We start from the raw sequence: 15,266 nt of genomic DNA, 5'->3' as shown, positions 1-15,266 counted from the left end.
AGAAGCAATTCGCTGTAGGCCCAAGCGTTTTTGTTATTACAGATTTTCAATATGCATTTTCTATTTTATAAAAAAAATAAATTAAATTAAAAATAAAAATTAAAGAGTAAAGAGGGCTTTAGGGTTTACTTGCATGTGCCGATTGGACTTCCTCGTTCACCACCTTCCTCTCACTCACGAGCAAAACGGCGCCGGAAGAACCCCTTCAAACTCCGCCGTGAATCTTCCCGCACCACCATGAACGGCGCTAAGGCCTCGCTTCAAGATCTCTCATCTCACCCAGCGGCGACGGTGGCGGCGAACTCCCCCTTCCCCGATCAGACTCTCGTCTTCTCCGACGTCTCGATTTGATTCACACTCTCTCACTCCAATTTGACGAAGGCAATCCGGTGCTTCTTCGATTTCGTGATAATGATGATCGTTTGATATCTCAGGTGAAGCTCGTAACTGATGGCGTTTTGGCGACGTGATGTGATGATGCGATGTGATATGAAGCTCGTGGTGAGGATGAAGGTGATGCGATAAGGATCGTTGTTGGTAACAAGAAATTCAAGTAAGCACTCGCTTTAATCTTTTGATTTTGTTTTCTGATTCACACTTCTTCTTCTACGATGGATTGAAGTCGTTGTTGTGATATTGCGGTAGATGATTGAAGTTGATGAACATGATGGCTGAGGAGTTTGGAGGATTGCAGAGTCGATTATGGAGTGAATTGAATTGAAGCGTTGAAGCTAAGGCAGCGATGATGAAGGTGCGATGGAATTCTTGGAGCTGCGATGATTTTTTTACGTTGAAACTCTTCTTACTGTGTATGAATTTGATTCTGTTTGTGAACTTTTCTGCAGAATTTGGTTGAATTAAGGTATGGAGAAGGTTGAAGAAGACGATGAAGTGGAGGAGGTTGAAGATGATGGTGAGATTGAAGTGGTGAGAGAAGATTCTGGTGATTTGAGGTGCGAAGAAGATCAAGAGGGATTGTTCTGAGAATTGAAGGATGGAGAGAGCATTGGTGTGTGAAGAAAATTGTGTCGTGAAAAAAGTGGAAGGAGAGTGATGAGGTTCTGTTATATAGAGTTTGGAAGAGTGAATTCGGTTGAGGGTGAAGATTGTGAGCCATTGGATTGAAGTTTTTCTGTTATGAAATTGAAGGGTGAGATTGAGAGTTTTGAAAGTTTGTTACAATTCAGTTGGGGTTAGTTAGTGGTTAGTTATAAACATGAAAAGGTCAGTTACAAAGTGGTTAAAATTGGTTATTTCTGTTATGATTCTGTTTTAAAGGTTTATGTGGTATGCTGAGTTCTATTTTGGTTAGTGAACTTTGGAGTGTTATTTGATTGTCAACTTGCAGAGTCATTAGGTTAGTTGAGAATGAAGGCTGAATAGATAATATGTGGGGCTGGTTTTTGAACCTTTTTTTGAGACTGGTTTTATGGTTAGTATGAAACTGAGCTAGCATTGCTTTGAACTGAATGTAGGATTTGATGGTGTTTTGTATGATATGCAGGCTGACCTTGATTTATATTCCTGCAGGTTGTTGGTGATGTAGAACATTGTCGGGCATGCCTTGAAATTGAGTTTGGCACGGCAAGGCATTATGTACAAAGAAGTGGATCTGATTTTGATTAGGCGATAAAGGCGGAACATGACTCAGGGACACACCTTGGCTCATAGAAACTTGGCCTTAGCAATTTAGGATTTAAGAACATATCTTGTAATCTTCTTTGTAATGTTTTTCCCCTGTAATGACTATCACGTACATTTTCGGAAGTAGAACCATGAATGGCACTTGCAAATTCTTGAATAAACCTTGCTCTCATTGGAATGGTGTAACTTTGAACAGGAATGAGATTGAATGACTTTGGATGAAGTTATGTATTTATGTGTGTAGCTCGATGAAACTTGCTGGATACTTATATGTATTTTTTTTTGTATAATTTCCTTTGTGGGAACGGTACTGTAACAAATGGATCTCGTGAGGGAATGGATTTCATTGCCATGGAATAGTGGATGAATATTGCAAAGAAATTCTCTTTATTCTTTTTCTCTAACTTGCGTCAATGGGAAGTTCAAATCTTTTCATCTCATATTCAATCTTGCGATACTCAAATGAATCAATAACATCCATGAGATATAAATGAGGACAAGCTTGAGGTAGACTTTGGTCAAAAGTCAACCTCCCATGATTGACTTTAACCAAAAAGCCAAAGTTAAGACCAATAACCTTCCAACTTGGTATGATGCTCTAGTACTGACATGCAACCTCCAATTCTTGCTTAACCAAAGGCAAAGACTTAAATGAAGCAATTGAAATCTCTCGGATGTTAGATGAAATCTAATTGAACCCTCATGGTTAAGAGGCAACCTTGATCTTTGAATCATTGAGGAGATCATATGCATTTGGTGCTCTTGAAAAATCTTGATGAATATGTCATTGTGGCTTGATCATTCTGGGTGAAGAGGAGAACCTCAAAACCCTAGAGAACCCTAGTCCTTCAGAATCCTTGATCCCTTGTCTGATTATTGATTAATGATGCATGATGTATTAGATGACCTAATGAGAGGTATGTACATGAGACTATGAAATGCATAAGCCTAAGCCAGATAAAAATAAAGGGGTAGGACAAATTTGGGGTATGACAACGAGTAGAGAGTTATGGCTGGTCAAAGTTCAGTTGACTTTTATGTCAAAAACCTTAATTTTGCAATTTTGAGTTTTGTTGATTTCTGAACTTTTCTTGATGAATTATGATCAATCCTTGATCAAATGATGAATATTACTTCAAATAATTGATGTTGACCAAAAATCTTGATTTTTGACTGCAGTTGACTTTTTTCAAATGAACCGCAGTTTTGCGATCTTTCAATGAATCAAGGTCTTCTCTTTAATTGAATGATATGAATGGACTTTAATGTTGATTTGAAGGCCTTTGAATAATATTTTGATTCTTGGAATCATCTCCTGATTAAAAGTCAATCCTCTGGTGAAATTAGGTCAAAACCCTAGTTTGGTGCTTCAGGCGATCTAGAGAGTTGTCTGCCTTAAACTGAGCCATCCTTGGACTTGAATATTGATTGGAGGAACCTTTGAGTCTTGAGATAATTTTGAACCTCTTGTGGGCCTCAAAACCCTAATTTCTTCAGCTTTCTCTTGATCATTCTCCTGTTTTTAACACACAAGCAACAAACTCTTTTTTCTTTTTATTTTTTTGTCAGTAAATAAAAATATGCATGATGATAAATGATAATGATAATGATCATGATACTTAGAAAAATGATGGGATCTCAGAGGTCAAAAATTAGGGTGCAACAGATGCCCCTATTTAAGTTTCTTCTATCCGGAGGTGTGAAGATTGGAAATCTTCGTTTCGACGTGATTGAAGAGACTTAAATATATATAAAAACACAATTTTTGAACCTGAGATGCTATGTAATGCTTATGATTATGAATGCATATGATTTCCACGAGATGGAAACAGGACACCACAGGGGAGAAGTAAACAGACTCCGTTGGAGAAAAGGTATAAGTCATCCAGGAATAGAATCGGACTTCACAAAAGAAAGAAACAGTCGACAGAAGCTTTCAGGAGTAAAACGTGAAAGGAATTCTGGACAGGAAATCAATAGAGACGTTCAGAAAGAAAAATTTCTGGAACCCATATCAGAAATAATTCAAGAGTAAAACATGAATGAATTTGGAAAGGAGTATAAATAGACAGAGGCATTCAAGAGTAAAACATGATTGAACATCATCATAGGCAATCAAGACTAAAACATGATTGAATAGTATCAAAAGCAATCAAGAGTAAACCACGATTGGATAACATCATAGGCAATCAAGACTAAAACATGATTGAATAGTATCAAAAGCAATCAAGAGTAAACCATGATTGGATAACATCATAGGCAATCAAGACTAAAACATGATTGAATAGTATCAAAAGCAATCAAGAGTAAACCATGATTGGATAACATCATAGGCAATCAAGACTAAAACATGATTGAACATCATCAAAGACAATCAAGAGTAAAACATGATTGGACAATATCAAAGGTCATCAAGAGTAAAACATGATTGAACAACATCAAGGGTAAAACATGATGGAAAATAAAGATCAATCAAGAGTAAAGCGTGATTGAATAATATTAAAGGTCAATGCCAAGTAAGTTGGACTTTGATCTCAAGGTAAGATGTTGAAAACAACAAGACTTGTAAAAATATAAATGAGCATGAATTTGTTTCTATGCATGATGTTGAATTTTTTTCTATGCATGATAAATGCTCAATGAAATGTAGTTATTTATGACAACTGAGATTGACTCTTTTGTGAGGCAAGATTGGAGCTTTGATTCCTCAACACGGGAACTCTAAAAAATCCGCTTGGAAAGAAGATGCTTGAACAAACTTCTGGTCACACTAATAATTGTATCAAACAAATGATCCTTTGAGAAGGACTGATAAATTGTGCTTGGGGATTGCTGAAGAAGATTGCCCCTGATTGAATAATTGTTACAAGTTAACTGATCATGGCTTCAGTTGAACTATGTTGGGGATGAACTGATCATGGATTCAACTCTTGAAATGAATGCTGGGAAGACTTGCCATAGTATACATCTTGAAGAGGATATTCTGATCAACATATCTTGATTAAACATATGAACAACAGGATCTTGAAGTAACGTGCCCCTGATAGGATCACTGACCAAGTTTCTCGACTGTTTGAACTTCCTAGAAGATGAGTGTTTACTTGCAAATAAAATGTTCATTCAAGAATGGTAATTTTAATGCAATGCTCAAAACATATTTTTGAAATCAAAGTCACTTTGTAAAGAAAATGGAATCACTGTTCAAAACATAAAGGTTAAAACAATCAACGTGAAAGATAAAGCAAAGATATGGTATCAACATAAATGATTGGTAAATCTCTTGGGAGTCAGCTTACGCAACCTTGTTGTAGTATGCTTTCAAAATAAACCTTGCTTCAATTAGGGCTTTTGAAGGTTGTAACGTGGTCAGGTTCACGGTTTAAAAAACAAAAGATATAAGGCTCAATTTTTTTTTGTAACCCACCCCATCTTCGTGATGATCTTCAGTCCTAAACCCAGTTAATTCAAAATATGCATTCAGGTTCTAAGAGACTTCTGCAATTTTATCTGTTGTGATGATGATAGTTCACAAGCCAAGAAAACTTAGTGATGGCAGTCACTTCTTCCTTTTGATAGTCACAACATTTTGTGGTTCAAGAATTTATTGACTTATCTCTTCTTTTTTCCTTCTTTTGATATCCCTAACTTTTGCCTGAACTGTTTATTTTGAAACTTACAGTCAGCGGGATGCCTTAATTTTTGCCTAAGTCATTTTTTGATTTTGACTTAGCAGGTTTTTCGTTGATTTTCTTTTTTTTTGATACTTTTTTTGAAAGATAGTGACTACCTTGCTTAATGATTATAATGAACCATCATCGACTTTTGCTCGGCGTCTCCAACATTTCTTTGATGTAAGCGGAGGAAAGCTTGTGATTAAAACACTTGTTAAAAGGTGCATTGAATGATTCTCTTAAAATAGAATGCACAACCAAATTAACTGGGAACTACCCTGCCCCGGGTTAAAATATGGGTCATTTCGTACAGAAAGAAACACCAACTTCTAGGCTCAAAAGGGTTGACGAGGGATTAACTTCCTTATTTCTCCAGTGTTTGGGAATTGAAACAATGCCTGTACATCGTCAGCAAAGTTTTATTTGAAAGCATACAGTTCAACAACCTGGGTATTTTGTTGTCATCATCCTCCCTCCAATCTTTGCATAAAACACAAGTTTGATAGAGAAAGCAAAATATAATTTTTTTTCTTTTTTTTTTTTTTTGTAAAAGAAGCATAAACATAGACATAGTAGATGAAAATGAATTCAAACATACGATGCTCATTTCATTAAAATCACCATTCATAAACAAACAAAGTCTAAAAGTAAACAACACAATTAAGGAAATGCAAACAGTAAAGAAACAAGGCCTAGTGACTAATTAGTGACGAGGATGAGCTGTCCTGTCTTGATACACTGGCTTTAGGGAGATAATTGTCTTTGACCCGTTTTCAGCCATTCTGATTCGGCAAAGAATTAGTGACAACATTGGGACCAACATTCTTAAAAGATAACAACTTTGATCTAACCAACTCTTGAACTCTGTCCTTCAAAGGGAAACATCTTTCTAAATCATGGCCCGCTGCCCCTTGATGGAAAGGACAATGAAGATCAGACCTAAAACCTTCTGGAAGAGGATTCCGAGGAGGAAGAATCAACTTGATGGTAGACAGACAACTTCGAAGATGGAGACAGACAAGGATAAGTTGCCTGGATAACCTGGATGTATGTATGCAAATGATGCAATTGTTGTTTATATTATTTTTTTTGAGTTTCAAAGAACTTAAGATATTAATTTGCAAACATTCAAGCATTGGATTAAAGCATTGATCAAGTTATCGTCAAAATCAATCATCCATTTTGGTGGATTAGAGTTTTCACCCCATCAACACCCAAGATCCATTGAGTTTGATGAAACTTACGATGTTTACAAAGAAAGACCTCTGAGTTCATTGGAAATCAAAGGAAAAGATTTTTATGAATGTATGAATGCATGAATGCCACATATACAGAAATGGTAACACAAACATGGTGCACATAAGATAGGTTCCAAAGTTCAACGTCACGAGCATGAGGTCAAAGAACCAAACATGGGATAGTACTAAGGGTTAATCACCTGCACAACATGTTCTACTGATACGTCAGAGTCCACATTCTTCTTTCGGATATTACCGGCTTGCACAACTGAACTTGTGAGCTAGCAATATTCTCAAGATAAACTCGTCTGAGTGTGGCTCTCCGCATGACAACTAATCCAAGTATTCACCTGAATAGTTTCTGCGCCACAACCTAATAAGGCCAGGATGGGTTGGGGTTCTACGGCCAACTCAGCTTATACAGTTCAATGAAAGCAATAATGTCTTCGCTACGAAACATGCTAAACATATATTACCAACAAGGAACCTCCACTGAGCGGAAGGATTCTCACGTACGCCTGTACATGACTATACCCTCCACCTAATTCTTATGTGTACTTAATCCGGGTTAGGATTTGTCCATAATGTATCTCAAGTGATGGAACCACACATATATCAAGAATAGCATGAAATAACAAGTATGTACAAAATAACCAAGTATAAGCAGATATTAAAGTGATCAAAAACTCTAAGGTAACCCCTCTTTTAAAAAGATTTTTCAAATCCCCAGCAGAGTCGCCAGTTCTGTAACTCGGTTTTTTGAGAACTGACTCCTTGCTCTTTTTTTTCTTTTATTTTTTTATTTTTTGCAAGAGTCGCCACCGACTTTTATTTTATCCAAATAGGAAAGGCATAAAAGAACAGGAAAGACCTTTGGACAGATTTTGGGTTCGGGGGGTTGGTTATACAAAGGGAAGGTTTTAAGCACCCTTTGTATCCATGGTTATCCACGGGCTCTTAATTGCTTAGCTCACTTTTGATTTAAAAATAGAAGAAGTGAAGATGACGGAAACATAAACAATGTGTCCAAATGGACAAAGAGAAAATAGCGGAAGCATAAATAATATGTCCAAATGGACAAAGAGAAAATAGCGGAAGCATAAATAATATGTCCAAATGGACAAAAAAAAATAGCGGAAACATAAATAATATGTCCAAATGGACAAAGAAAAATAGCGGAAACATAAATAATATGTCCAAATGGACAAAGAAAAATAGCGGAAACATAAATAATATGTCCAAGTGGACAAAGAAAAATAGCAGAAATATAAATAATATGTCCAAATGGACAAAGAAAAAATAGCAGAAATATAAATAATATGTCCAAATGGACAAAGAAAAAATAGCAGAAATATAAATAATATGTCCAAATGGACAAAGAAAAAATAGCAGAAATATAAATAATATGTCCAAATGGACAAAGAAAAAATAGTAGAAATATAAATAATATGTCCAAATGGACAAAGAAAAAATAGCAGAAATATAAATAATATGTCCAAATGGACAAAGAAAAAATAGCAGAAATATAAATAATATGTCCAAATGGACAAAGAAAAAATGACAGAAACATAAATAATATGTCCAAATGGACAAAGAAAAAATGACAGAAACATAAATAATATGTCCAAATGGACAAAGAAAAAATAGCAGAAATATAAATAATATGTCCAAATGGACAAAGAAAAAATAACAGAAACATAAATAATATGTCCAAATGGACAAAGAAAAAATAACAGAAATATAAATAATATGTCCAAGTGGACAAAGAAAAAATAACAGAAACATAAATAATATGTCCAAATGGACAAAGAAAAAATAACAGAAATATAAATAATATGTCTAAATGGACAAAGAAAAAATAACAGAAACATAAATAATAAATAATAAAATAAAGCATAAAGCAAGAAATATAAAGAACAATATAATAAAATGCGGAAATTAAAGTCAATTGTTAGTATGTTAGCACGTGAATCATCTTGAAGCTAGTCAAGTATATTTACGATGTTAGTTAAGATCGATGGTGAGTGAATGATGATCTCGGATTTAAAGTTAATGAAAATTTATCAGAAGCTTGATAGAATCATAGCGACTACACGATAAATTTCCAAAAAAGTCTTAAATCAACTGCATACAATCTCTGCCATATTTAATCTTTTATTCTGATTCGGGACAAAGGAAAAAGATAAGAAATAATATTAAATAATATACAAAAATAAATATAAAACAAATTAAACTTAATTCATTCTTTTTGTGATATTTTTTTGGAATTGATTTTAAGTTAATTAACAAGCTAATTAAACAAATAATTAAACTTAACAAGAAAAATATTATTTTATATGTCAAAAATTAGATTATAAAAAATATAAACCTAAGTCTAAAAGGAAAATATTTTTTGAGTTTTTTGATTGGTTGGAAATAATTTAAAAAAAGCAATATTTACATAATTACTAATTAATTAAGCAAAATAAATTAATTATGAAAAGAAATAAAATATTTTTATGTTAAAAATTAAATAAACATTTTATCAACTTAAAACTAAAATTAAAACATTTTTTTTTGAGAAATTGAAAATATGCATAAATATGGAGTTTTTAATTCATGAACTCCTAACACTACTACATATTAAAAATTACATTGTACTTACTCTATGATGTCCCAAGAGTGGAATAGAGTGATTGAAATTGATTGAAAGTGGCTATTTGAATGAGCCTTGATTTTTACAAGTTTCTTGAAACTTTAGGAAAATATAAAACTTATGCTATGGCTTTGGTGTTTGTTGTTGTGCTCTCCTCTTGTTCCTCTCTTTTTTTTTCTCCTCTTGAATGAAGAAAATGAAGTTCTATTTATAGGCAAATGATTTGATATGGAAGCCTTGCAAGTTGGAATTGTCATGATTAATTTTGTGGAAAAAGAATGGAATATTCTTTCAATGAGTGCATTTCTTTAACCATGGTTAAAACACTCAAGTGTTATTCTCTTCAATCTTGCAATAATATCTTTAAGCATCTTGAATTGGTCTTGATTGGCAACCATAAGCATATTTGATAATATCTTTGAATTATCTCACTTTAATTAAACTTTAAATGAATAAAATTTAATTAAAATGAAATAAAAGTGTCATGAATCATGGATAGGTCGTGAATGCCCTTTAGACATATGGGAATCAAGATTGAATCACAAAAGAATTGGCCTTTTTGAAAAAAAATCAAATTTTGGTCATTACTTGTTTCATGCATTTTTCCAAAAAAGGTCAACTTCATCAAGGCATATCTCCCTCAATTTTGATCCTATGAAAGTGTTCTTTAACTTTTTGGAAAGTCCAGGATGTCCTCTACAAGCCACTTTGGAAGCGTTTTTGCATTTGGAGAAGTTAACTTGATGATATGGGCTTTGACAAAAAACTGCTTTTTGTTGACTTTGAAAATGACCTGTAATGTTTTGGCTTATATCTCTTAGGCGGAAGCATTTCTTGACCTCGGACCCAACATCAAAGTTGTAGAGAGTTGAATTTCCTTGAGAATGAGCTTCGGTTGTAATTTTTCTGATGAACGAGTAGAGAGTTATGGCTGGTCAAAGTTCAGTTGACTTTTATGTCAAAAACCTTAATTTTGCAATTTTGAGTTTTGTTGATTTCTGAACTTTCCTTGATGAATTATGATCAATCCTTGATCAAATGATGAATATTACTTCAAATAATTGACGTTGACCAAAAATCTTGATTTTTTACTGCAGTTGACTTTTTTCAAATGAACCGCAGTTTTGCGATCTTTCAATGAATCAAGGTCTTCTCTTCAATTGAATGACATGAATGGACTTTAATGTTGATTTGAAGGCCTTTGAATAATATTTTGAGTCTTGGAATCATCTCCTGATTAAAAGTCAATCCTCTGGTGAAATTAGGTCAAAACCCTAGTTTGGTGCTTCAGACGATCTGGAGAGTTGTCTGCCTTAAAATGAGCCATCCTTGGACTTGAATATTGATTGGAGGAACCTTTGAGTCTTGAGATAATGTTGAACCTCTTGTGGGCCTCAAAACCCTAATTTCTTCAGCTTTCTCTTGATCATTCTCCTGTTTTTAACACACAAGCAACAAACTCTTTTTTCTTTTTATTTTTTTGTTAGTAAATAAAAATATGCATGATGATAAATGATAATGATAATGATCATGATACTTAGAAAAATGATGGGATCTCAGAGGTCAAAAATTAGGGTGCAACAAGAAGAAGCAACAAAGCTATTGTCCATAAGACGAGGATTCTCAACAGCAACATCGACCATGAGAACATCAGCTTGATTTTCCTTAACAGGAGATTGCTCAGCAGGATGATTCTCAGTATCTTGAGTTTCAGCATCTTGAGTTTCAGCATCTTGAGTTTCAGCATCTTGATTCCCAGCATCAGCTTCTGATTCAGAAGCATCTTCAGGATATACAGGAGAAGGGATATCAGCATCTGAATTTTCAAGGGCCAGACGAATTGCAGCCAAATTCTGAGGAGGTGTAGGAGCAACAGGTTCTGATGGATATTCAACTTCTGGATATACCATACTTGGTGCTTTAGCAGAGGGATTCTCCCTTAACCAGTTGAATATGAACTGAAAATCTCCAGTCAGAACATGGAGTTGAGGCTTCCACACAACCATATCAAGAGGATGTACCTCTTCAAGCTCATCAGAAAATTCCTTCTCTTCAAGAGATTTCCAACTCCTGAAGGGAAAGAAATAGCTGTCTTCAAAATTCCTTAGGAATTCACAAGGGCTAGGAGCTTCTGCTTCACATTTCTTCTAAAGCTTCAGAAGGTCAAAATTGATCTCCCTTCTGAAAGCTCTTCAGAGACCTCTTGTAGCAAAATAATCTGTCCTGGCATTATGTGCAACCTTTAAGGCTTCCAGTCCTGTCTGTACCTTTTGCTTCAGAAATTCAAAACTTACACCAACAGATAGTTCAGGGTTAGGGGTTTTAAATTTGGGAGAAGTAGAATCTGGGTTCAGAATTAAGTAAGGTTCAGGTTCTCTATCAAGAGAAAGCAATGATTCTGCTTCATCCTCAGATTCCAAGTTAACAAAGGCAGGGTCAGGACGAGGTTTAGGGGTAAAGTTGCAGGCACGGAATAATTCTTGTAAAGAATAAAAATTAGGATATTCTGATGCATTGGCATTGTTGGGAACAGGGGAGGTAACAGGTTCATAGTTTGAGTGAGGAGGAGGTTGAGAGGTGGAGATATTTGTGTGAGGAGGAAAGAGGGTTTGAAGGGGTAAGATATCTAGGATAGGGTCAGAAATGGGATGGTCAGAAGCAAGATCAGGCAAAGTGCCTTGAGTCTTGGATGAAGAAGGAGGGGTAAGAACTTTGGTGGTTGGAGGTGATTTTGCTGAGGCTTTTTGTGGTTGTCTTTCTGGGTTAGAGAGAGAAGGAACTTCTGTTGGTACAGTTTTAGAACTTAAAAAAGGTACAGAACCAGGTTCAGAAATAAACACACCTGAAGATTTCTTCGTGTGAGGCCTCTCAGAATCAGCTTCAACAGACTTCCTCTTCTTCTGATGCACCATCTTCTTCTTTCCTTTTGCATCTTCCTTCTGCCTTTCTTCCTCTGTTTTCTCCTCTTCTTCTGCATTTTTCTCCTTCTCAACAACTTTCTTTTCAGCTTCTTTCTTTTTCTTCTTCTTATCTTTCTTCTTTTTCTTCTTTTCTACATCCTTCTCATCATCCTTCTTCTTTCTTTTCTTTTCAACAACCTTCTCTTCTTTCTTATTCTCCTTTTCAACTGCAACTTCTTTCTTCTCTTCAGCAACTTTCTCTTCATTTCTCTTCTCCTCACTGATAGAGGGAAGATCTAGCTTTCTCTTGGTTCTTCTCTCTTGATGGGAAGCAACTTCTGGAAAAACTTCTACCAAACCATCCTTGGTAGACGGAAGCTTCTGCTTGCTTGTCCCAACAGGAGCATCCACATAACCATCTTGTTTAAGAATATTAAGGTAATGAACCTTAATATCTGGCTGTTCATTGAGAAAGAACATCTCAAACTCAGCAAGAACTGGACCTCTTCTGTTTCTGACATTTGGATCTAATTGAGGAGCAGTACCAATAGCTTGAATAAGACCCATTTTCCTCGAAGTAAGAGTGTTCAAAGTACTCCCAATGATTGTGTAGGGGTCTTTGATTACTCCAGCCTTTTCCAATTCTTCAACCATCTTGGTTTGAACCAGAAGAATGGTGATGATCCTCCCAAAAGGAATAACAGTTCTCTTCTTCTTCAGTCTGTTCTCATCTCTAGAATCCTTTACAGCATTCCACATATGATCGAAAATGATGTAAGGAATATCCACCTTCTTCTTTGTACAAAGACAATACATGATGTATTGTTGGTCTTTGTTGACAAAGTTAGAAGAACTTGTTGAATTCCGGTGATAGAAACAGCCCAGAAGGATCTTAGCCCATATCTTGTAAATGTCCTTCAGATTCTTTACTTCAATTGATTTCTTTCCATCATTAAAGATTTCAGCGTAGACTGCATCCCAATCTGTTCTTGGAGTTGCTTCAGTCTCTCCTTCAGCATTCATCAAATCAAACAGCATTCTCAATGTGTTTTCAGTGATGGAAAAGAATCTTCCATGAACAAACGAAAAAATGGCTTTATGGATAACAAAAGCATGAACCTAGAACTCTTTCACTAGGTCTGGATAGACTGGTCCACAAAATTCAAGAAACAGAGACGACCATTTTTGAAATACCAAGTTGTCTTTGATATGAATTTGATGTTCTTCCAGATTATCAACATCCACCATCAGCTCACATATAACTTCCAACTGATCCCGAGGAATCGAGCAAGTGATCATAGGAATGAGTTCTTGTTCTTGTTCTTGTTGTTGTTGCTGAGACGAAGAACCAACATTTTGAGATGAAGAGGCAGCCATTGACACTTTACTAAGATTTATGGGTTTCTTTTTAGGGTTTTAGAAAAGAGCAAAGAGATTGCAGAAATGCATACACAAGAGAGAGAATGAATGCGTGAAAAGAGAAAATGATGTGATGAGGGCTGTTTAAATTGACATGGATTTGAAACAACATGCAATAAAATTCTGAGAATGAACAGTTACAGAATGAAGAGAATCAAATGCATTTAATGTTGAGTGACGTTAGGGTAAAACGTGATATTTGAAATGATTTGCACAGTTACCTAGGGCGACATCTCATCAACTGCACGCATGCTTGTCCAATTAGAGTGAACACGTGTTCATCTTCTGGAATAGCTGGTGATAGCTGTTTTGCTTTAAAAGAGATTCCGAATCAACTTAGACATATGAAACGTTAGTAATAACAGATTCAAAATATCTAACTGATCAACAACCAGAACTTCTTATAAGAAAATAAGACTTAACATTTCAAATCTAATCCATATGTCAAAACTTCTCATCCTTTCATTCTGGGCATAAATCCATACTGATATTCTTCAGAATGAACTTAAACCCATCTTCAGCAAGGGGTTTTGTAAAGATATCAGCCCATTGATGGTCTGTATCAACAAAGTTTAAAGATAGAACACCCTTCTGAACATAGTCCCTAATGAAATGATGTTTAATCTCAATATGTTTAGCTTTGAAATGTAAGATTGGATTCTTAGATAAACATATAGCAGAAGTATTATCACAAAAGATATGAATGTTACTCTAATATATCTGATAATCTTCTAGCTGACTCTTTATCCAGAGCATCTGTGTACTACATCCAGCAGTAGCAACATATTCTGCTTCTGTTGTAGAGAGGGCAATAGTAGCTTGCTTCTTGCTGTACCAGGAGATCAGGTGACTTCCAAGAAACTGACAACTTCCAGAAGTACTTTTCCTTTCAACTTTATCTCCAGCGTAATCAGCATCACAGAATCCTACTAAGTTGTATTCTTCAGATCTTCTGTAGACTAAACCAACATTAGTAGTACCTTTCAGATACCTCAGAATTCTCTTAACAACTGTTAAGTGAGATTCTCTAGGATCTGATTGGAATCTTGCACACAAACAAACAGTGAATAAAATATCAGGTCTAGAAGTAGTAAGATATAGAAGAGATATAATCATACCTCTGTAGAGCTTCTGATCTACCTTCTTACTCACCTCATCCTTACCTAGAACACACGTTGGATGCATAGGAGTTTTTGCTTCTTTGCTTTCTGAAATATTAAACTTCTTCAGAAGTTCTTTCACGTACTTGGTTTGATGAACATAGGTTCCATCAGAAGTTTGATTGATCTGGATCCCATGAAAGTACTTGAGTTCTCCCATCATGCTCATTTCAAACTCAGCCTGCATAGACTTAGCAAACTCCTTTCCAAGTGTAGCATTAGAGGTTCCAAATATAATATCATCAACATAAATTTGGAAAATTAAATTGTCCTTTTAAAAGGTTTTACAAAAGAGAGTAGTATCCACTTTTCCTCTAGTGAAACCATTGTCCAGAAGGAAAGAACTTAATCTTTCATACCAAGCTCTAGGAGCTTGCTTCAGGCCATATAATGATTTATTTAATTTGAAAAAATGTTCTGGAGACTTAGAGTCTTCAAAACCAGGAGGTTGGTGGACATATACTTCCTCATCTGTATAACCATTTAAGAAGGCACTCTTAACATCCACATGATATAGAGTGATGTTATGTTGAGTGGCAAAATAAATTAATAAGCGAATAGATTCTAACTGAAGGATAGAAAAACACTTAGAAAGGCGG

The sequence above is a fragment of the Vicia villosa genome, unplaced genomic scaffold (genome assembly GCF_029867415.1).
Source record: "Vicia villosa cultivar HV-30 ecotype Madison, WI unplaced genomic scaffold, Vvil1.0 ctg.003191F_1_1, whole genome shotgun sequence".
Classification (NCBI taxonomy): Eukaryota; Viridiplantae; Streptophyta; class Magnoliopsida; order Fabales; family Fabaceae; genus Vicia; species Vicia villosa.
This window is presented reverse-complemented; position numbering follows the sequence as displayed.